The 24,539-nt window shown below is 43.0% G+C and overlaps 1 protein-coding gene across 15 annotated transcripts in view; it reads right to left on the reverse strand.

Moving 5' to 3' along the window:
• Nucleotides 1-24,539, reverse strand: part of SRCIN1 (SRC kinase signaling inhibitor 1) — a 443,687-nt gene that overhangs the window by 273,255 nt on the left and 145,893 nt on the right. The window contains exon 1 of one of the 15 annotated variants that reach the window (XM_067470016.1): nucleotides 9,673-10,645. The exons of the other annotated variants lie outside the window; for them this stretch is intronic. The gene's annotated coding sequence lies outside the window, so the exon portion shown is untranslated. Of the gene's footprint in view, nucleotides 1-9,672; nucleotides 10,646-24,539 lie in introns of those variants that run through there. 15 annotated transcript variants of the gene reach the window in all.

The raw sequence follows: 24,539 nt of genomic DNA on the forward strand, positions 1-24,539 counted from the left end.
CTGTTTAGAGTGACAGCAGTTCTCCAAGGCCTCAGGCAATTTCCCCCGTCAACCTTGCAAGTCAGGGCAAAACTCACACTTTAGGTGTGATTAAGAAACCCTTCAATGTTTTTAAAATTAATAATAGCAACACTGTAAATTTCCTCAGGGCCACATCACATCACACAGAGAGACTTTTAACTCTCTCCTGTCCTACAGTGGACCCAACCCACAGTGTTTTAGCCTGGGAGGAAAAAGTCCACTGGAACCTGCTGGGGATTAGACCTCCTTATTTGTTTTCTTTTTGGCTGTGCATGGCATTTGTAGGATACTTCTTCACAGTAGACCACCCCGCGGGCCACATGTGGCCCTCTAAGGTCACTTACCTAGCCCCTGCCTCAAATATTAGACTTAGGGTCACCCTGCATCTGAAACGACTTGAAGATAAACAACACAACAACAATGGTAACTAACTTGACTATCAAAAAGAAAAGATTGGTTCCCCTAAAACTGTGGAGACCAATATCCACTGATTGTGGTAATGTGAAAATAACTAAATTGACTCAATGTATATGTTACAAATACACATATCAAAAAAACAGGACTGCCACATTCACATTAAGTAGAAGCAACTGGTTCTTCTCTTGAAGTATAAAACAAAGTCTTCATGTGAGTAAATGTCCTGTTCTTTATTACATATGTGTAGACTCCAGTAGTCACATGAATTGACCAACCAGCAACCGGTTTCGACTCACAAGAGCCTTCGTCAGGCGGTTGGGTTCAAATTATCAAAAAAAGCTCAACTTTTGAGGTGAGAAATTCACCAACAGTCTTCTGGACGGGTGGATCAGCTAGTCTTGTTGAGCAACATACTCTGCAAGGAGTTTTATTCTGTGGCGAGTATAGGATCAAAGTAACTCAACCCATTACTAATATAGCAAGTCCATCGCCACAGAATAAAAGTTGCTGGTTGGAGTCAATTCATGTGACTACTGGAGTCTAATCATATGTAATAAAGAACAGGACATTTACTCACACGAAGACTTTGTTTTATACTTCAAGAGAAGAACCAGTTGTTTCTACTTAATGTGAATGTGGCAATCCTGGATTTTTTTTTAATATGTGTATTTGTAATATATACATTGAGTCAATTTAGTTATTTTCACATTACCACAATCAGTGGATTTTGGTCTCTACAATTAACTTGACTATCTCATCAACCAAAAGTGGGTACAAACTTTCCATTGAAATACTGGTAACTTTATGATGGTTAAATTTGTTCTTCATTTTAAATATTGTTCTGTTATTCCATGTTTTTGCACTAGAAATAAAACACGTGCAATGTGCATAGGAATTTGTTAATGCATTTTCAAACTATAGTCCAGCCCCCCAACAGTCTGAGGGACAGTGAACTGGCCCTCTGTTTAAAAAGTTTGAGGATGCCCGCAGTAGACAATGCCTGCTAAACACTCTGAAAACTGAAACATATTGCCAGTGCTTAGGGACAGAAGTCCAGGCCCAATCATTAACCCTCCTTAAACAGGTGACCTCCAGATTTTTGGAATTACAAGTCTTATTATCACCAGCCAGTTGTAGTCCAGCAAAATTCATGGGAAGCAAGTTAGGAAAATCTTCTAAGATCCTTACCATTCTCCATAGCTAATAAAACTGCAACACAAGAGTAAATGCCACAAAACAAATTACATGAAATGAAAACCATATTATTACTGCTACTACTAAATTATTGAGCTGATGTCCCAATCAAATGGACATTCTAAGCTTTTTTGCTGCAGAATCTGAGAAGCTCATGCATTTTTTTCATCATCCTGCCCAAGGCCCTTTCAAAGATTTAAAAATTACCAATCAAAATTTTAGTACAGTTAAAGACTGACAAAAAAAGCTTCTTTTTACAAAGTCTGTTTGCTGATGTTGTTTATTCGTTCAGTCGCTTTCAACTCTTCGTGACCTCATGGACCAGCCCACGACTGAGCTCCCTTTCGACCGTCACCACCCCCCACTCCTTCAGAGTCAAGCCAGTCACTTCAAGGATACCATCCATCCATCTTGCCCTTGGTTGGCCCCTCTTCCTTTTTCCTTCCATTTTCCCAAGCACAATTGTCTTCTCTAAGCTTTCCTGTCTTCTCATGATGTGGCCAAAGTACTTCATCTTTGCCTCTAATATCCTTCCCTCCAATGAGCAGACAGGCTTTATTTCCTGAAGTATGGATTGGTTGGATCTTCTCGCGATCCAAGGCACTCTCAGAATTTTCCTCCAACACCACAGTTGAAAAGCATCTATCTCCCTTCACTCAGCCTTCTTTATGGTCCAGCTCTCACATCCATGAGTTACTACGGGGAATACAATTGCTTTAACTATATGGACCTTCACTGCCAGTGTAATGTCTCTACTCTTCACTATTATATCGAGATTGGTCATTGCTCTCCTCCCAAGAAGTAGTCTTCTGATTTCCTGGCTACAGTCTGTGTCTGCAGTAATCTTCGCACCTAGAAATACAAAGTCTGTTACTGCCTCCACAATTTCTCCCTCTATTTACCAGTTATCAATTAGTCAGGTTGCCATAATCTTGGGTTTTTTTATGTTTAACTGTCACTCAGATTTTGCATTTTCTTCTTTCACCTTGGTCATGAGGCTCCTCTGCTCCTTCTCGCTTCCAGCCATCAAAGTGGTAACATCTGCATATCTAAGGTTGTTAATGTTTCTTCCAGCAATTTCAACTCCCCCTGCACATTGCATGATGTGTTTTGCATACAAGTTGAATAGGCTGAGTATGTAACCCTGCTGTACACCTTTCCCAATCTTGAACCGGTCTGTTGATTGATGCTCAGTTCTTACTGTTGCTACTTTGTCGTTATAGAGATTCCTCAGGTGACAGACAAGGTGACTTGTGATCCCCAAGCCACTCCGAATCCCACCCTTTTCTTCCATGTTTTCTGCCTATTTGGTGTGTTTTTTTCAGCTGGGAAAGTATTGGATTCCGTTGCAGTTGATCCTCCTAAAGCTGTCCGTGCCTGCCTACAACATGGAAGGTAAACAGCAGCTGCCTCACTAATCTTTAGCTAGCATGAATAAAAAACAGAGAAAAAAGAAGGCAGACAAACCTGCCTGATCAGTAACCTCGTGCAGCATGTTTAAAAAGCATACCAAAATGGAAGTAATAAGAAAAGTTAAAGAAAATGTTATCTCTCAGTGCATTTTGGAAAATGCCTTCAAGGTCATCCCTGAATGCATTTTTGAAGAAGATTCCAATTGATCTCTAGAGAATTCAAAACATTTTTTTCTTTGCTTATGCAAGGTTTACCTGACCTGGTTGTTTTATTTCACATGTGCATATTGTTAGTTTTAGATAAAAGGTTTTTTGAATCATGCTGAAGTGCTGTTCTCTTTTTGTAGTGCAGGAACCTATGCCTATTCTCTCCATGTTATTTCTGCCTCTGGTACCAAACTTTCTGTTGCAGGAGTAACACCTATGAACACACCTACTTTGTGAACTGAGGTATATCTATAATGATCAAACACTATTCATTCTGCCTAATGGCAGGGACAGCTATGATCCAGTACAGCACTTTGGGGCTTATAACTGATCCATATAGAAAAATACATGGATCAGCCATAAGTGTGTTTATTCAGATTCAGTAAGCCCCCTTCCACACAGATGAATAAAATCCCACATTATCTGCTTTGAACTGGAATATATGGCAGTGTGGACTCAGATAACCCAATTCAAAGCAGATATTGTAGGATTTTCTGCCTTGATATTCTGGGTTATATGGCTGTGTGGAAGGGCCCTAAGTCCCATATTGCATGTATACAGAGGTCTACAGGTTTATCCTACTAGAAATGAAGCAGTGTCCATGGGGTGTGGTGGAGGAGGAATTATGGGATATTGCTGCTACAACCATTCTCTCTTAAAAATCTGCCTAGGAAGGCATGCTGCAATGCTCCCAGGGAAGAGGATGATTCTCAGACCAACCTCTCTCTCTCTCTCTCTCTCTCTCTCTCTCTCTTAACCCTATAGCTAGACCATCAGCATGCGGTTTTCTTCCCTCTAATTACACGCTCCATTGCTGGAACATGCCAGCTCTCCTGACTGCTAAAGAGAATTATTTTTAAAGGTCCTTTGTGCAAACTATAAAACCAGGCTACTGTGGTGCTACTTGTAGCCTCTTTTTTGAAAACTACAAGTCACTCTCATCAGTGGGCATGCTTGTCATTCCCAGTTGCAGGACAGCTGGAACAAATGACACCCTCAGTCAGGCCTGTAGCTGGAGGGGGGGCTTGAGGGGCTTCAGCCCCCACCCCCACCCCCGAAATTCTCAGGGTGGTCCACGGGAAGACCTAACTGGTACATTATTTAAACTGTTATGTTTATTCATATCATGATCTGATCACCATGCTCAATATATCCCATATGCATGGGGGCATTGAGATAATGATACAAAAGGTTTGCTGAGGTAGTTCCTGACCCCCCCCCCCCCTCCCGCCAAACCAAACTCAGCCCCCCCCCCCCCAGCTACGGGCCTGACTGACAGCCCCTCCTGGAATCAAAATCCTGGCTACGGGCCCGCCCTCAGTGCTTCCCTGTCTGAAACTCACTGGGATGGCCATTTGAAGTAAGCCTTGCAAGGGAGTAATACTAACTGCAGGTGAAATCTCAAGATGGAAATGTAACCTATGCAAGAATTCCTCTTTCTGTTCCTCCCTCCCTCTTGTAGCCTATATAGCCCATGCATCTGCTGTAGGAAGATAAAAGTGTAGCTGAAGATGGATGAAAATGAATGTAGAGCACACTAGAAACCCTGCATGACCGCAAAATGCAGGAATTCAGCATAGAACATATAGTGTGTTGTCCCTGTGGACACCTATGAGGAACATTCCTCCCAACAGGACCGCCCATTAACCTGCTTCCAGCAGAGACTTGGCTCTTATGCTATTAAACAGGTGGATAAACATTAACCTTGTAAATGTTTGGGATTACAGCTCCCATCATTCTTTTGGACTGACTATCCTGGCTGGGCATTTTGAGAACTGAAGGCTAAAGTATTTGGAGGAACGAAGGCTGACAAACAGAAACATGGTGGATGAACCTTTTCCTAGCAGTTGGAAAAGTGCCCCACCCCATCATGTAACTGTAGGAAACACATAAGCTCTGCTAAGAAAAAACAGGACATATCTTTAAATCCTAAACCAGGGCTGGGAATGTTGGACTGCAACTCTCAGGAACTTTAGTCACAACAGTGAAAGTTGAAGAATGCTAGAAGACGGAGTTGCAGTCCAAATGAGAGCTAATTAATTTTCATCCTTTCCCTAAAAATATGCCAGATCTAATAGAGCAGCGGTTCTCAACCTGGGGGTCGCGACCGCCAGGGGGGTCACCTGGCCATTTCGGAGGGGTCATGAGGCCGCCTTCATTAGCCCTGCCCCAAGGGCGCGGGCCAGGTGAGGGCTCCTACATGCGAGACCTGGCCTCACGCAAAGCCCACCTCACCTACTTTGCTCTCTTGCCATCCGGTGCGGGGCAGGCGAGGGGTCCTCCGCCCAAGGCCTGGCCTTGCGCAAAGCCTGCCTCACTCTCTCACCATCCAGCGAGGGCATGGGGCAGGCAAGGGTGCCTCCGAAGCCTGCCTTGCCTGCCTCGCCCTCTTGCCATCCTGCGAGGGCACAGGGCAGGCGAGGGGGCTTCCGTGCAAGGCCTGGCCTCACGCAAAGCCTGCCTCACCTGCCTCACCATCCGGCATTTTCCCCAAACTCCACTAGTATTCAAATTTGGGCATATTGAGTATTCGTGCCACATTTGGTCCAGATCCATAGTTGTTTGGGTTAACAATGCTCTCCAGATGTGGGTGAACTATATCTCCCCTAAATCACTGTCAATTCCTCCCAAACCTCTCCAGTATTTTTTGTTTGACATAGGAGTGTGGAAGTCTCAGTGGTCTGGGGAAGTCAGCGCTGAATCGGCTGAAGGTACTGCAAATCCCATAATCTGTTTTCCATACTCCCCCAAATATATTTTTTCTGATTAATCATGATGCTTTAATCATGTTGAATTTGTAACAATGAAAACACATCCTTCATATCAGATATTTACATTACGATTTGTAACAGTAGCAAAATTACAGTTATAAAGGAGCAACGAAAATAATTTTATGGTTGGGGGTCACCACAACATGAGGAACCATATTTAGGTGTCCCGGTGTTAGAAATGTTGAGATCCACTGTAATAGAGTATGTGGAATTCCAAGTGCTAACTCAAATACCAGTTCTTTACTGATTTCCTAGGTTTTATGGTTTAGCAGCCAGATTTTTGCACCAAGAAAGCTGAATTCAGTGCATACTGTATAAATTATGCAATCGTACAAAATAAGAATTTATTTCACTTTTTTTCCTCCTTCAATTATCTTTGGAAAAACAGAAAAAAAACTATGGAAGACATTCAAAGCCCATCTTTGGATGATTGCAATAGTTGTTCAGCATTTATTTCCTGCCTTTCTCAATCCCAAAGCGGACTCAGGGCAACCTTACAAAGGCAACAATTCAATGCCATATATTAATACATCAGTAAATAAACAAAACGTTAAAACAAACCCATTAAAAACATAGCATTAAAACATCAATTAAAATCACATGATCCAAATCGTATTCTAGGGCTGGTCTGAGTCATCATTATATTAATTTGTAATCTCATATTCCACTACTCCCGTTACTGGCTGAAAGCCTGATTCTGGAGCCATGTTTTCAGTTTGTTCCTGAAAAAACTTTGGGAGATTTCCATAGCAATCATGAAGACTAGAAACATATGCATTTTGATTTGGAACAAGGCAGGCAAGCTGGTATTGAAGCTAGACCTATCGAATGACGCCATGCACATCCCCCTTCTGGTCTGCCTTCTCCTTGTGATTAATCCATCCCTCATTCTTGATGGATAGAACCCATTAACAGCTCACAATCCTGCAATATTCCCATCACCCACCATGTGTAGTGGGACCATTCCACTTCTGTGTCAGCTTGCCAACAATAGAGTGACCTCAGGAGGGGCAGATTCTCTTCCTCTTCTCCTCCCTCTTGCTATTCCCAGGTTATTTTGTGTCTATGTAATATTCTTGGTTGTAATTGGTTTTGTTAATCGTGGCTGAAAATGTAAAATTGCTCAAGAAATAAACGAAATAACTAAGCACCAGTAGTGTGGGAAGGCAGGATTATACGGGAATGCTGAAGTATTGTCTTGGAACCATAGATTGGTGCATCAGCGCAATTGTGCCAATTAAGAAAAGTGTGATAATGAAGATGCTCATGCCAGTATATATTTGCCATCTATGATAATGCAGCTGCCATGGAATAGTAGCTTAATGTGATAAAGTGCTTAAATTATGACATGTTCTTGATCACATGCACCTGTGTGGTGGGCTGCGATTGGAAATAGAAGAAATGTTCAATCCTCCCGGATTATTCTATCCCAACACTTGTAAAACAGGTATTTATGTTAATTGTCCCCCAAATCTTTGGAACTGTCTGCCCCGGAGTGTGGTGGAGGCGCCTTCTTTGGAGACTTTTAAACAGAGGCTGGATGGCCATCTGTCAGGGGTGCTTTGAATGAGACTTTCCTGCTTCTTGGCAAGGGGTTGGACAGGATAGCCCATGAGGTCTCTTCCAACTCTATGATTCTATGATTCTACCACTTTAAAATTCAAAAAGCAAAACAAATTTGGTAAAGATATGCTAACCTGCTACATATTTGTTACTTGTTTGACCATAGAAACACACATTTGAATGTGTGTTTGTAATGATATGCATGCATATTTGGATTCAGAGAGCCAGCATGGTATAGTAGTTTAAGTGTTTGCCTAAGACTGGGGTTCAAATCCCTACTCAACCACGAAAGCTCATTGGTTGACCTTAGCAAAGCCACTCTCTCTTAACCTTGGAGGAAGGTAATGCCAACCCCTCTGAACAAATATTGCCAAGGAAACCCAATGGTAGGTTCACTTTTGGATCACCATGTATTGAAAATGACTTGAAAGCACTCAACACCATATATTTGGACAGAGGGCTGGGAAGAATTTAGAATGTGTATCCTTCAAAAATAATCTGGAATATTTGCCCATATTCGGTCCTACCACCATGTAAGACTAGGCATTCGTGTGGTAAATTTGGGTACCAGTAAAAAGAACTGGAGATAGACTTGACCTAATGTATGTAATATACTGGGGCTTGAAGAATATTACTTCCTAGTGAACTGTATCTTGTGTTACTCATGGAATGGGGGAAAATGTCATTTGAATATTCCACATTAAGAACCCAAAATGTGGGTGTGCCTTGGAATGAAACGGGCTCCCATTCTACATTAGGAGCATTACTTCACATGATAGAAGCATGGCAGACCACTTGATAGCCTCCAGATTTGGGGCAAATACCTTGCATCTGATGCAGTGACCTCATGCTGAAGCTGACTGCAGTTGAATGAATTGCTGCTATCACAATGTTAAGGTCATAAATAACACAGAAGCCTGAATGCACAGATTACCCATCTACCTTCCATTTTTCTCATACCAGCCTTCAGCTTCCTGCCTAAACGTAACTCCCCCCATTCCACCTCCTCACGTGGAACTGTCCACCTTTGCCAACTTCTCCTCCCCCAATTCCTTCTAGCTGCCAAAAGCTCTTAGAGTCCCATCATGCTCTATGAAGAATGGCAAGTTGCCCAGGGCTCTGCCCAGCCTACAGACCACCCTCGCTAGGCTCAGCATCAATCTCAGTGGCTAATGGCCGAGTTCTATGCGCAATGCCAGAAGTGATTTGAGTACCAAAGAGATGGGCATTCTCCCCCTCTGCCCCTACAATGTAACCGAAACACAAAAAGAGAGGGAAAGGAGAAGCATTTCAGTCTCTATCTCCCCCCCCCCCCCCCAAGAATGGGCTTAACCTCTCCAATGCCAGAGGGATGGCATGGGCTGCAGTGCTTTTCCAAAGAATATTCAGCCTCGGGGTCGCGTGCTTCAAGAGCCAGTAAATACAGAGATTCCTGTCTTGAATATGTACCAGTTCCCTGCAATCTATAGATGCAACTTTCAGCATTTTAAGACATGCTTGCTATGCAGGCAATTCCCTATAGTAATTATCCGTATGAGAAAAGAGATGTAATTTGAGGAGCAATGCTTATATGGGCTAATTGAAAATGGTGATGATGATATTTTGTGACATAGATAGGGAAATGTGTGGCCCTGTTCTTCAACAGCCCACTGGTTATGCAAGCTAGGAATGAAGGAAGTAAGAGTTTCCGAAGATATGGATTACCTTTCTATCAAACATTGAGCACAACTGCAAATGCCCTATTACTGGTTTAGTGAAAGCAATCGTGGCAAGCTGGAGCTGGGCTGCAACGCCCCTTCTGTCCCACCAAATTCTTCCCCCAGGCAGCCATTTTTGGCCAGATGAAGGGTGGAGAGAGTAGTTGCCTAGCAATAAACTACACCCCAGAAAGTCCAAGTAGTTTCCCACCTAGAACAAAACAACCGACTGGGTTGAAAAGTGGCAACAAGAAATGTATGAATGAATCAGACTGGGAAAGGTATAGTAAAGAGGTGGGTGGGTCGGGAGCAGGGTGAAAGATATGATGACAAGCACAAAGGCCTAAATTTGTCCAGAGGGCTAATTAAAACATTTCCCTTTCTCCTTACCCTGTAGACAATTCAGGAAGAGCTCCAAGCAAGATGGCTCAACGCCACTCCAGCTGTTCCCAAGTTGCAGCCCACGGAGATGACGAAAGGTCTTGTCTTGAAAGATTCAATCCACGGTCAGAAACAAAGCTGAAGCAACGTCAAGGTAAAATCCTTCCAGAAAAGGAATTGCATCAGAGGGCTTAACTGAAGCAGGTGATAGACGAAAGCTCTCCTGTGCTGATTCATCCATTCAGTACTCTTTTACCTGCGGTAAAGGCGTATTGCCTATTCTGTGGAAATCACACCTGAGGATGCTACCGGGTACAGAAAGGGAATGCAGCGTGGAGCCCTCTTTCTCAGAAAGATACGTGGCAGGTCTTTACACGAGAAAACAGGACAGGTCACGAAGCGTCTTCCTCCGTCCAAAAAAACCTGGCTAGGTCCGTAGTGCTGCCAATGCCTCACTGGCAGCTGCTGACACCACCACAATGGGGAGGGGTCCCAGACTGGACATCATTGCAGCCTTGCTCGCATCACACCCACCCAGTTGGGTGCTCACCCGAGGAGGATTATCGGAAAAGAAGATCGCTCAAACACAGTTTATTACTGCAGTTCCATAAATCTTCACGAGGCAAGGCAAAGTGAGACAGGCAGCTGGGCCGTGAAAGGAAGCAACAGCACTCAGCAGAGCATGAAAAATAGTCAGGGAGAGCGATCATCTAGAAATGGACTAAGAGAGGGTGGGGGGGAGAGGGACCTGCTATCCGAAGAGAAATTGCACTGAGGGGTGGGTGGTGGAGAGGGATGAAAGAGCATCAGTGGGGGGTGGGGGGGGGGCTCAGAATGATGAGAAGCATCTTCTAGGTCCAGCCATTAAAGAACGACGAAAGAGAAGCATGCTTCTGCTACCCCAGAACTGCTGCAGCTGTCAAGACGTGAGCCTCTCCACTCTGCATACGCAGCGCCTGAGGAAGATGCAAGCCATTCGCTGGTTCGCTGGAGTTTCCCAATACAGAGCTAACCCCTTCCACTCCATGCTGCCAGTGAAGCCAAGACCTGTGTTCCTCCCACCCCCTGGCTCCCACATGCTCCATCTTTAAACACAATCTTGCTGCACTGATCCTACTGCCGAGGGTTTTAAGCTGGGGTTCAGACCCCAAATACAATTTCAAAACAGGAGTGGGGGGAGGGGGGCTGCCACCAGTCGTTTGAAAAGGAAGGTGATGAAGAACCCAAAAGCTCCAAATAATTACTGTATATACTCGAGTATAAGCCTAGTTTATCAGCCCTTTTTAAGGCTGAAAAAGCCCCCCTCGGCTTGTACTCGGGTGAGGGTCCCGGTGGGAAGGGGTGGGGTTGAAAGAAGGTCTTCTTGCACTTCCCCTCGATTCTACTTACTCTGAGCCCAAACCAGCTTCAATTTGTTGGTCAGTCCGTGTACAGTGTTCCCTCACTTATTGCGGGGGTTCTGTTCCAGGACCACCCACAATAAGTGAAAATCCGTGAAGTAGGGATGCCATATTAATTTTAATATGTATACATTATTGTATGGGAGCCCCCGGTGGTGCAGTGGGTTAAACCACTGAGCTGCTAAGCTTGTTGACCGAAAGGTCACAGGTTCAGATCCGGGGAGCGGTATGAGCTTCCATTGTCAGTCCCAGCTTCTGCCAACTTAGCAGTTCGAAAACATGTAAATGTGAGTAGATCAATATGTACCGCTCTAGCGTGAAGGTACAGTGCTCCATGCAATCATGCTGGCCACATGACCTTGGAGGTGTCTATGGACAACGGCGGCTCTTCGGCTTAGAAATTGAGATGAGCACCACACCCCAGAGTTGGTCACGACTGGACTTAATTTCAGGGGAAAACCTTTACCTTTACCTTACATTATTGTATGTATTATTTTCTTACCCGTGCTTCCTTACCCGCCTCCTGGCCCATCCCAAGGGCACCTCCCTGCCTCCTTGGCCTCCGCAGACTCCTGCAGAGCCCCCGGAGCCACACAGGCAATGGCAGGCCAGGGAGGCAGGCCATCCCCATTCCATCTCAGGCCGCCACACTTCCAGGGTCTGTGGAGGCCAGGGAGGCAGGCCTTCCCCGCTGCACCTCAGGCCACCATACATCCTGGGTCCCTGGCCTCCACTGGATGTAAACATTTAATATTTTATATTTTTATTAATATTTTCAAAAACCCACAAAACAGCGAGTCCACTAAAAGCGAACCACAAAGTAGTGAGGGAACACTGTATTGTTCTTATGATGTTAATTGATTTTAATGTTTTTATTATTTGTTGTTATTGATTGCATTTTACTGTGTCTGTTTTAACTTATAACCCTTAGGCTTGTTCCTTTGTAAGCCACCCTGAGTCCCTTCAGGGAGATGAAGGCAGGGTATAAAAATAAAGTTCTTGTTGTTGTTGTTGTTGTTGTTGTTGTTGTTGTTGTTGTTATTCTTTCAGCCCCACACCTTCCTGCTGGGACCCTCACCTCTATTCACAGCAATCTAGCTCTCCTTTTCTCCTTCTCTCTCACGCAGCGTGCACCTTCCTCTCCTCCTTTCTCGTGCAGCGGGCAGTGGCACAGTTAGTTAGTAAGCCAGCTGCATTAAATCACTACTGACTGAGAGATCATGAGTTCAAAGTCAGCCCGGGTCAGAGTGAGCTCTTGAACATTTATAGTCTAGCTTGCTGTCGACCTATTCAGCCCGAAAGACAGTTTCATCTGTCAAGTAAGAAATTTAGGTACCGCTTTATGCGGGGAGGCTAATTTAACTAATTTACAACACTATAAAACCTTCCAGCAATATGTGTAAGAATGAAGAAGTACTCCATCACAAGTGTCACAAGTGGATGGTCAAGTAGCAGCTCCCCCTGTGGACGGAATCGAGCATACTCTCATTAAGCAGGAAAAGCTAGAATGTTAAATTGCCTCTGTTTCTGTCTATATATGTTTTTTGTCTATGGCATTGAATGTTTGCCATGTATATGTGCATTGTAATCTACCCCGAGTCCCCTGCGGGATGAGAAGGGCGGACTATAAATACTGTAAATAAATAAATAATAAATTCATGTTCTCCTCTCTCGACGCCAGTTTTTCCTATTTTTCCTTATTCATATGCACACAGCATTTTCCCCAAAATGTATAGTTAAAATAAACTATGGTGATTATTGGAAGGATATATAAGTACATTTACATTGAAGGAGGTCAGAATGATGATTTAATCAGTTGGACAAATCTTAAATTACAGTTTTAGGTAAATATTCAAAAACATGTAACCTACTGATGCCTCAATTAATGTGATTTTATTGATATCTATTTTTACTTTGAAATTTACCAGTAGCTGCTGAATTTGCCACCCTCAACTTATACCCAAATCAATAAGTTTTTTTGTGGTAAAATTAGGTGCCCCAGCTAATATTCAGGTCGGCTTATACTTGCGTATATACGGTAGATATATTTAGCTCCCAAAAATGATAACAAGGGAATCTGTGTGTTGGCGTCATCATCAGTGATTGAAAAGAGATATTAGATTATGTAAGAAAAAAAGAAGCAGGATAATGTAAGAAAAGAGCTCTGTTTCAGTTGAAGGAATTGGCCAGCACTGAGTTGCAAGGAATAAGGAAAAATACTTGGAAGAGTAGAGATCACAACTAGGTAGAACTCTAGGGACCCTTCCAGACAGGCCCTAAATCCCAGGATCTGATCCCAGGTTTTCTGTTTATCCCAGATTATCTGGCAGTGCGGACTCATATAATAAACCAGTTTAAAGCAGAAAACCTGCGAGCAGATCCTGGGATATAGGGCCTGTCTGGAAGAGCTCTAAGAGAGATCCAAGAGGGCCAAAGAGTTCAATTCCAAAGACTCATTCCAATCAACGACACAGATCAAGAACAGAAACTAAAGATAGGAGAAAGCCACACCACAGTCTGGCAGGACATCTAAACACAGCAACCACACCCAATACATAAATGGGGAAAAGTTATATTTTTGGATTGCAACACCCAGAATCCTGAAAAAGCTGCGAGAGTTTTGAGGGCTCCAATATAAAAAGTAACCTTTCCAAGCTCTTTCAGTACCCTGGATAACAACTAAATTCAACAAGTTCTAGTCTATTTATCTGAATCTCAAGGAGTCAATGGCTTCCTGTCCTACTACACAGCATTAACTCAACATTGCAAAATTGCCTGCCTTACTAAACATTACTGTTCATAGAATCATAGAATTGGAAGAGACCTCATGGGCCATCCAGTCCAACTCCCTGCCAAGAAGCAGGAAAATCACATTCAAAGCATCCCGACAGATGGTCATCCAGACTCTGTTTAAAAGCCTCCAAAGAAGGAACCTCCACCACACTCCAGGGCAGGGAGTTCCACTGCTGAACAGCTCTCACAGTTAGGAAGTTCTTGTACGGAACTGTCACTCTGTTTCTTTTGCATACAATCCACTTCTGATCACATTGTCACTGTCTTATCTCCTCCTCACTACTTACAATCCCACCTACCTTCAACATGTGTATATACCTCCAGATGAGAAGAAGGTTTAACTCATCTGGTGAAGTGGATTGTAGTCTATGTAGGCTTGCATCATATACGCAGTAGCCTTCAGGCCCCCACACAACTCTTTGTTGTTTATTAGCAGGATATGCACTAGTCATATAAAGCCTCATGCGTGGCAAGTCGAGTCTCTTTTCCATTTAATGTGAGGAAAAGGTCAGAGCCCTGAAGGCAGCAGAGGCTTCTATTTGCTTGGAGGGGAACCTGTCAGTTCTGTGTGCCTTCCTTTGCGTGACACAGGCAAACAGGGAAAGAAGGAAGTGTGTGCAATGCAGAAACCAAGCAAACCCATCCACCCAAAAACAATAATAACCAACCAAGCAGCACTGAAGGCAGTGCTTCAAGTCACAAAACACAATGTCTCTTCCTCAAGGGTCTGCAGGTGGAAAAAGCTGGTTACACTCAGGCCGGAGGTAGAAGCATTGTTCACTGCCGGGGAGAAAGCTAAAAGGGATGAACCTTATATAAGCATATGATCACGCTTGAATTAAAACAGATACTTTAAGGAACTGTAATGATGATATTATCATGAGAGGGGGATTTTGAAAGTGTATGACAGGCATAAGACTTCCACACTTACATGTGTTGTGCACATATACAGTGTTCCCTCCCTACTATGTAGACTCACTGTTTTGCGGCTTAAAAAATGAATTTAAAATACAGTATACAAGTGGCGAGGGAACAATGGAAGTGGAAGGAGGGGTCTTCTCGTCCTCTTTACCTTCCACCTCCTCCTCGGCGCCCCCCTTCCTGCCAACAGGCCTGATACAGGCAAAGAGGTGCCTGTGTCTTCTTGCCACAGAGACTGGCCCAAGCGGTGCCGCAGCGGCGCATGCGGTGTGGAGCCCAGGTTGGGTGCGAGCTTGAGGCGAAGGGAAAGCAGCACCCAGACAGTAGCCAATCCCAGCTCAAGATCAGCGCCAGCCAGGGAGAAGTCTCTATCTCTTTCCTCTCTTCTCCTCTTTTTTGCCCCACCCCTCAACCCCGGGGGGGGGGGGGGTGGTGGTGGAGGCAGCCCCATGGAAGGAACAGGGTTACTCCGAAGAGAGAGAGAGAGAGAGAAAGGGACCATCTTTCAGAGGGAGGGTAGACGGGGGACAGACATATACTGTATACTGTACATATACTGTACAGCATCCCTACTTCGCGGATTTTCACTTATCACGGGTGGTCCTGGAATGAAACACCTGCGATATGTGAGGGAACAATGTATTTCAGGATCAAACAACCCATGGCTTTCCAGATGTTGTTGGACAGTACCTCCCAGAATCCTACTCCATTGACCAGGCTATCTTGGCTACACTGGCTCTAGTTCAGTGGTTCTCAACTTATGGTCTGTGGACCACCAGTGGTCCACAAGAACTAAAATATGGTCCACGGCCTTACCATTACTACACCATTGCCTCAAAACCACATGACAACAAGAGCGACTCGTCTTGCGAAACATTCTTATAGTGCTGAGGCAATGGGAATGTTGGGAACGGAGAGGCTGACTACCCAGTAAAGATTACTACTACCACATCAGCTCTAGATTATTAAATATGATTTTTTGTGGGCGAGCAGATGGTGACTACTGGATAGCATATGTTCAGTATGAGTAACTAGAGCTAATGTGGTCTATCCAGTGTGGTTTTCTGAATCAGCACCCCAAATAACCAAACTATATCTAAAGTTGACCAAAAACAGATTTGTAACCCTTTTGGTACTAATGTTGGAGAGTGGTCCCTGGTCAAAGTGGTCCTTGCTCAAGTAATCCCTGGTCAAGAAAAGGTTGAACACTACTGCTCTAGTCTTACAACTATAGAGGGGAGCCGGGTATATGTAGCTTTGAGAAAAGAATGCTGAGAAGCGACATGATGACCATGGCTAAGTATTTCAAAGGATGTCATATTGAGGAGGAGGCAATGGATTCAAATTGCAGGAAAGAAGATCATATTTAAGCATTAGGAAGAATAACCTGATAGGTGTTTGGCAGTGAAATACACTGTCTCGGAGTGTGGTGGAGTTTGCTTTTCTGGAAGTATTTAAGTAGAGGCTGGATTGCCATCTTTTGGAGGTGCTCTGATTGTATTTTCCTGCATTATAAGGGGGTGAACTGGAAGGCTCTTGTGGTTTCTATAATTCTATGAGAAAGTGAAAGGAAAGGAAAGGCGGAATCTAGTAGCATCTTTAAGGCTGATTTATTTTAGAATGAGCTTCCATGGACTGCAATCTACTTCTTCAGCTACATACATACTAATGGAGTTAGCTTCAATTCAGGGAGAAAAATAGGGCAAACATTCAATAAATAATATCAAAACAATGTATATTCTCAATATGTATGGATGTAAGATCACATTATAATAAGATAGAAAGATGGAGTTTGTGACACTGGCCATAAACTTTCAATTAGCTGTGCATGATGATATAGGCCTGTCAGGCTGGTCTGTATTCAGATGTGTGAACACAATAAATCTTTCATCAAGTGTCACTTCCTTTCAAGTAAGAATACATCACTGGTTGTGAAGAGCTATGTATTAATATATGTAATATGCCAAGAAACATTTGTCTCTGTTCCTACCTCTGCTAACAGACTAGAATTCTTGAACATATTCAGCAGTTTCTCATAGACTGAAATCTATTAAAGCTCTTTTACTTTTTATGCTATCACAGAGTAACAGTTTTCTCCTTAGAAACTTTTACAATGGAAGGTGAGAAGTTCCATGACCCAATATGCTTCAAAATGACAAAGACAAGGACACACGGACTGAGAGATAGCTTTTATCCTAGAGCTGTAGCTATATTGAACTCTATGGCTTTGCACTGATGTGACATTGGGGGCTGTGTGGTGGTAGTTGGAGTGTGGAGGGATGTGTGTGTTGCTTTCTGGTGTGTTCTAGGGAAGGCATTTAATTTCATTGTGAAATAGCGCAATATATATAGAACACAGGTATCTATTACTAAGATACACAAAGTTGTTGTTGTTGTTGTTCAACAAAATTATTGTTGAAACTTCAAATATGATGTCATATGACATATTACTTATAAACACAATATAGAGGAACAACTTATCTTAGTCATGGATAAATGTCCATATTCATTTAGATAAACATAATAGTCCAATCTGTCTGATGATTTAAAGCAGGGGTCCTCAAACTTTTTAAACAGAGGGCCAGGTCACAGTCCCTCAAACTGTTGGAGGGCCGGATTATAATTTGAAAAAAAAAACCATGAATCAATTCCTATGCACACTACACATATCTTATTTGTAGTGCAAAAACACTTAAAACAATACAATAATTAAAATGAAGAACAATTAAAATCTAAACTTTTTAGTATTTCAATGGGAAGTGCGGGCCTGCTTTTGGCTGATGAGATGTGATTGTTGTTGTTGTGTGCTTTCAGGTTGTTTCAGAGTTAGACTGACCCTGAGCAAGGGCCGGGTAAATGATCTTGGAGGGCCGTATCCAACCCCTGGGCCTTAGTTTGAGGACCCCTGATTTAAAGAGTCACCTGTAGATGTTTTTGAAGGACTATTTGTGGCATCCAAGGTTGTGTCAGAGAAGACTTCTACATGATGACCAGGTTACAACAAGGTATCCTGGGTGTAGTTCCTTGTTTCGGTGTTGGTGATGAAAACACCTTCCTTCAGGTAATGAATTATTCTTAATATTTCAACAGGAAACAAGTCTCTGATACTACAATTACATGTATTAAAAGAACAACATACATAAAGTAGATATGCTATAGCACCCCTATTGTTATGTTAACATTAAATCAATCTATAACTAATACAAGAGTCAAAGTAATGCTCACAATAGCACAATGACAATAAAGCTATTCTAATCTATAGAGCAGGCATGGGCAAACTTTGGCCCTCCTGGTGTTTTGGATTTCAACTCCCACAATTCCTAACAGCCTGCCGAGGTTGAAGTCCAAAACACCTGGAGGGTCGACGTTAGCCCATGCCTGCTATACAATGTTCAGGTGTCATTTCAGATCAATTGCTGTTTAAGAAACAATTGCCAGAAATTTGAAATGTTTGTGTGTATGTGTGTGTGTGTATGACTAGGAATTAACAGTAAGGTATTATAATTATCTTAAAATGTAGTAAGAGGAGAAACATGCAATCTACCACCAACAGTAACATTCTATCAAAAACTAGGTAAATTGAAACTTTCTGAATTTTCCTTCTTCTCCAGTTTGTGCATATGCACTTAGTAAATTTGTATCCTGTTTTCCTTTTATTGTGGAATTCAAAAGAAGAACTCCAATGTTTTCTTTTCTTCTTCTTTAGAGAAACATCTGTCTCATTCCCAGCTGAAACTATTACAAAAGGACAGAAGGGTATGTATATATATATATATATGTGTGTGTGTGTGTGTGTGTGTGATATATATGTTTCACAAAAATAGGGTATTTTTTAAAGGTAGGGAATAAGGCATTTGTAGTTGAATACCATTTTGACTTATGGTAACTTAGATGACCCTACAATGGGGCTTTCTGGGGCTGAGAGTGTGTCACTTGCCCAGGCTCACCCAATTAGGGTTTCATGACCAAACAAGGGGTTGCCTGGTCCCAAAAGTTGTAGTCCCAAATTAAAATACTATACTACACTGGCTCTCAAATGAGATAGACAGTAAAACGTATTAGAAGCAGATACAGAAATAATAGAAGAAGAAGAAGAACCAAAGCCTCTTCCGCACAGCTGAATAAAATCCCACATTTTCTGCTTTGAATTGGGATATATAGCAGTGTGGATTCAGATAATCCAGTTCAAAGCAGATATTGTGGGATTTTCTGCCATGATATTCTGGATTATATGGCTGTGTGGAAGTGCCCAATGATCATGTAGTAATTTGCAAAAGAAGCAAAGGCCAGGAAAGAAGTTATCATAAGGAGCTCAAAATCCTAGCTAACCAATCAGCATTGACATGTTACTTTCTCTGGGCACTGTTGGGTTGAACCCACTTTTTGTGGATTCTTCCTCTCAATAATCCAGAAATTGTAGAATTCTGGATTGTTGCCTGATCACATTGATTTGGCATAGTCATCCCAGTGAGATGGGCTACAGTAAGCAGGAAAAAAAATCAGCTTATAGCAATATCTAAATGCCACCCAAATAGGCCAGAAGTTCTAGTTCAAACGCAATGCCAAGCCTATGAGTTTCTGGTTACTGCACCTGTTTTTATTAAAAAGCGAAGCCAACTCAGACTGATCAGGCAGAACACTCCAGTGTATTGCTCATAAATGTTGTTCAGATGCAGCCAATCTGTTCATGAACTGTGCACATTTTCCATTCAATACACACACTCTCCAACAAGCTTTGGGGGATTTTGATTTTGTTCTCTCTCCAAATATTGCTTATGTCTCCAACAGACCTCGGGCAATGGTGTGTATCAATTGCATTTTGTATATACACCAGTCAATATGCACAGAATCCAAGACATGTGCATTTTGTTTTTTATTTCTAGTTCAGAAGCAAACTACATGCTCTTTTCAGGCTACATGCAATCCAGTGTTTGGCTTGTGTTTTCTCCTGCCAATCAGCCGATCAATGGGAGAGCATGGTCGTACCTTCCGTTGCTACTTAGCACTGCAAAGAAGCCAAAGAAAAAGGGACATTTATCCCAAATTTATCCCCAAATCGGGATGAAAATCATGCCATTGCTATGAAGTCTAACAAAAAGTTCAGAAAAATTATTATCATGGGGGCAATAATTTCTCCAAACGGGAGGGAAGGGTTAAATTTCCCCATGAACTGCTCAGTTGATTGGCAAAGAATAGCTCCACAGCAGGGGAGATGGGCAATCTTTATTTGCAGCTTCACTTCCTTAATTCCCACCAATCAGCTGGTCTTGGGGAGGAAGGGGGGTTCTGAACCATACTAGGAATGAAAATCATTATCCTTTCCATTCTTGCAGAGAAGACCAACAAAATATTAAAAGTTTTCTCTCCGCTGAACAAGATCACGGGGGGGGGGGGGGGGGTTGTAGGTAGGGGTGGCTTTTTCAACATCTCTGAATAGTTTTATGAAAACCTTGTATTGCGTCTATCTTGTGAACATCCTTTTGTGGGGAAAAGGCAGGACATAAAATGATTCACCAAGGGCCTACCCAAACACCCCTTTATTGTGGAAACTTCCACAATAATTTGCTGCAAACCAGGAAAACCCTGATTTGTAGCGAATTAATTTGTTAGTGCATTTATTCTGTGGCTTCATGGAAGGCGCGGGATAAATGCACCAATTCTGGTGTCTGGACTATAGTCCAGACACCATTCCCACAATTTATCGGGCTAAATAAGCCCGGTAACCTGTGGGAATACCCGCCCCCTCCCCCCAAGATCCCTTAGAAAACTTAGAAAACTTAGAAATACCCGCCCCCTCCCCTCCTAGATCCCTTAGAAAACTAAGAAATACTTACATGGTCTCCATTAGAATTTTGGCAAGCTCTCCCAGTGCGTAGAAATGATGCACCAGGAGAGGGGGGGGGGACAATTTTCCTTTCCCCCCCCCCCCCCCCGTTCTCCTGATGTGTCATTTCTACATGACAGGAGAGCTCGCTGGGATTCTAATGGAGACCACATAAGTATTTCTTAGTTTTCTAAGGGATCTAGGAGCTTGGGAGGAGGGGGGAGGGTGTCTGCACATTCTTTCGGGCTAGTCCTGAGAGAACGTGTGGACAACCCACCCCAAGAAGTGTGTGCTTTCTGGGGTGGGTGCACACAGCCCTCCCAAAACATCCTCATTTTTTTAACGCAGATGCTTTTGGGATAAAGATCCACCCTGAGTGAAAATTTCACCAAGAGCTTTCTATATATATATATGTGTGTGTGTGTGTGTGTGTGTGTGTGTGTGTGTGTGTGTATGCAAAATACAACCCCTCAAAAAAAAAAAACCAAGGCTTTTCTGTCCAATAAACTTTTTGAAATTTCCCCAAAACAATCCCAAATATGAAAAAATATATATATACTGCAATTGACACTTTTTAAACAAGGTTTCTTGACTCGTTGAGACCACCTTTCTCATTCAGGATGAGAAGTCCTTTGAAGATTCTTTTCATCCTTAAGCCACCTCTTCCCTTTTGCATTATTTAATTTTGTGAATGGATAGCTGTAAGATGAAGTGTTATGCATGGATGGACATAAAGTCTGCAAATCTATACACAATCAGAAATTTTCCACCCATACATGGTAGAGGAATGGAAGTATCTGTGTTTGTCTGCACAGGTCAACGTACTCTTTTTCTCTCACATATGCAACTCACAGGATTCCCCCTGGATCACTGCAGCACACCAAAATACCTGGGAGTCACTCTGGACCATGCTCTGACTTACAATAAGCACTGCTTGAATATCAAGCAAAAAAAGTGGGTGCTAAAAATAACATTGTATGAAAGCTAACTGGCACAACCTGGGGATCACAACTAGACACAGTGAAGACATCTGCCCTTGTGCTTTGCTACTCTGCTATGGAATAAGCTTGCCCAGAGTGGGATACATCTCACCATGTTAAAACAGTGGATATGGCTCTTAATGAGACATGCCACATTATCACAGGATGTCTATGCCCCAAACCACTGGAGAAATTGTACTGTTTAGCCAGTATTGCACCACCTGACATCTATCGGGAAGCAACAGCCAATAATGAAAGGACCAAGGCAGTGACATCTTTGGCTCATCCTCTGTTCAGATTCCAGCCAGTATGCCAACATCTTAAATCAAGAAATAGCTTCCTAAGATCTACAGAGATACTCGCAGGAACACCTCAGCAAGTGAGAGTCCAAAAGTGGCCGGTTAAAATCCGGAACCTCAATCAATGGCTGATACTGAATGAGAAATTCTCCCCTGGACACTGAACAGGCTGCACTGTGGCATCACTAGATGAAGAGCCAATCTTAAGAAATGGGGCTACAAAGTGGAGTCCACAACATGCAAGTGTGGAGAAGAGCAAACAACAGACCACCTACTACAATGCAGTCTGATCCCTGCCATTTGCACACTGGAGGACCTTCTTACAGCGACACCAGAGGCACTCCAAGTGGCCAGCTTCTGGTCAAAGGAAATTTAGTATAATGCCAGGTTTGTTGTTTTTTAAATATATACATTATAACTGTATTTTCATTCACTTCTGACACGATAGATAAATAATGCACACTCCCATCCACATATTCACATACAGAGAGAGAATTTGTAGATGGATATGGTGTAAAGAATGTGTGAATAGATGTATGGAATATGTGTCACTAAATGGATTCACAGATCCCTTGCCTAGCTCCACTTAACCGTTTACGTAGCGGAACTGTGGGGAAACTATAAAGCAAACGATTCTCAAAGAGAAACCTTGCTGTGCGTGTGCAATGCATTTTCCCTGGTTGAATTAAAGAACAGCAGACTCACAGCCATTTTGCTTCATGCTTAAAATGCATTGGGTGGCACTTTCTTTCTTAGCCCAGGGACAGTGGAGTCCGATTGTGGCAGAGTTTTAAGAACTCTTCAAGAACTACAGTTCTTAAACCAAACAACAAGAAAAATACAAGAGATGGAAGGAAAGAGGTGAAACCAGGATAAGAAAACACTAAGCCTGCATAGAGCAAACTGTCAGATGCTGGAACAAAGACACTGAGCTGATGAGACAAGACGACTGCAACTGAGGATGGACTGAGGTGCATTCCTATTTTTCTTCACTATAGATAAAGATCATGCCAGAAAACTCCTCATGTGTTTGGAAAGTGGAGGATCCTGTTCTGCTGTATGACCTTATCTAAACATAACATCCTAGAAAAGGAAAATAAAATCTGGGAGAAACAGACAAGAACTAAATTATTTTCCCGTTAATGGTGGGAATAAATGTGACAGGTGCTCATTTATAAACCCAGGAATGCAGAGGGCGCAAAATATCCAACATTAATTAAATCAACATATAAATAAAAGGGGACCCAAAATACATTTCCCCCCTTCACGCGGTCCATTAATGCCTGCGAAACGTGGACTGTCTACAGACGTCACATGCAACTCCTTGAACAATTCCATCAGCGCTGCCTCCGGAAAATCCTGCAAATATCTTGGGAAGACAAGAGGACAAACGTCAGCGTGCTGGAAGAAGCAAAGACCACCAGCATTGAAGCGATGGTCCTCTGCCATCAACTCTGCTGGACCGGCCACATTGTCCGGATGCCCGACCACCGTCTCCCAAAGCAGTTGCTCTACTCTGAACTTAAGAACAGAAAACGGAATTGGTGGACAGGAAAAGAGATTTAAAGATGGTCTCAAAGCCAACCTTAAAAACTCTGGCATTGACACTGAGAACTGGGAAGCCCTGGCCCTTGAGCGCTCCAGCTGGAGGTCAGCTGTGACCAGAAGTGCTGCAGAATTCGAGGAGGCACGAGTGGAGGGTGAAAGAGAGAAATGTGTCAAGAGGAAGGCTCGTCAAGCCAACCCCGACCGGGACCGCCTTCCACCTGGAAACCAATGCCTTCACTGTGGGAGAAGATGCAGGTCAAGAATAGGGCTCCACAGCCACCTACAAACCCACAAAAATAGTCATCAAGGAAGACCATCTTACTCATCCAACAGGGATTGCCTAAGTAAGTAAGTAAGTAATATTAAAAACTAGCCACAGGCCTTCTACCTCACCACTTGAACTCAGGAAGGCAGTGTATGTGCTAGAATCGTCCAGAGAAGGGTGACCAAAATAGGCAAAGATCTAGAAGCCATGCCCCATGAGAAACAGCTTAAGGAGTTGTGTATGTTTTGCCTGGAGAAAGTTAAGAGATGACTTGATAAGTATTGCTGAAATATTATAGAAAGACTAGCTGTACCCGCTACGTGTTGCTGTGGCCAACCTTCCCTCCCTCTTTCTCTCTCTCCTTCCTTCCTTCTCTTCTTCTTCCCTTCTTTCACCCCCCTTTTCTTCCCTTCCCTTCCTCTCCTTTCTTCCTTCCCTACCTATTCTTGGACTGTAACTCCCAGCAGTCCTCCTGATCGATCTACCTACTTACCTATCTATCTCTATCTAATCTATCTATCTTATCTATCTGGAAGGGTTCTGGGAGTTGCAGTCCGGGAATAGGAAATTGGAAATATGCAGGAATTGGGATGCTCTCAAAGAAATCCAAGGAGAAGAAAGCTTGCAACTTGAAAGCAGTGCATTTGGATCATCCTCCTCTCCTAAAGGGCCTGATCTAGGGGGTGCTGGGAGCTGTAATGCAGAATAGTGGATATACTATTGTGTGTTTTGTTTGCAGGGGGGGGGTAGTTTTTGCTCATGTGTTGTAGCATCTTCTGCTTTTTTTTTTTTTTTTTTTGCTTTTAAGTCCCTTCCGCTGTGTTTTTCAGTGTTTTTGTGAGGTGC

Source organism: Anolis sagrei, chromosome 6 (genome assembly GCF_037176765.1).
Source record: "Anolis sagrei isolate rAnoSag1 chromosome 6, rAnoSag1.mat, whole genome shotgun sequence".
NCBI classification, from domain to species: Eukaryota; Metazoa; Chordata; class Lepidosauria; order Squamata; family Dactyloidae; genus Anolis; species Anolis sagrei.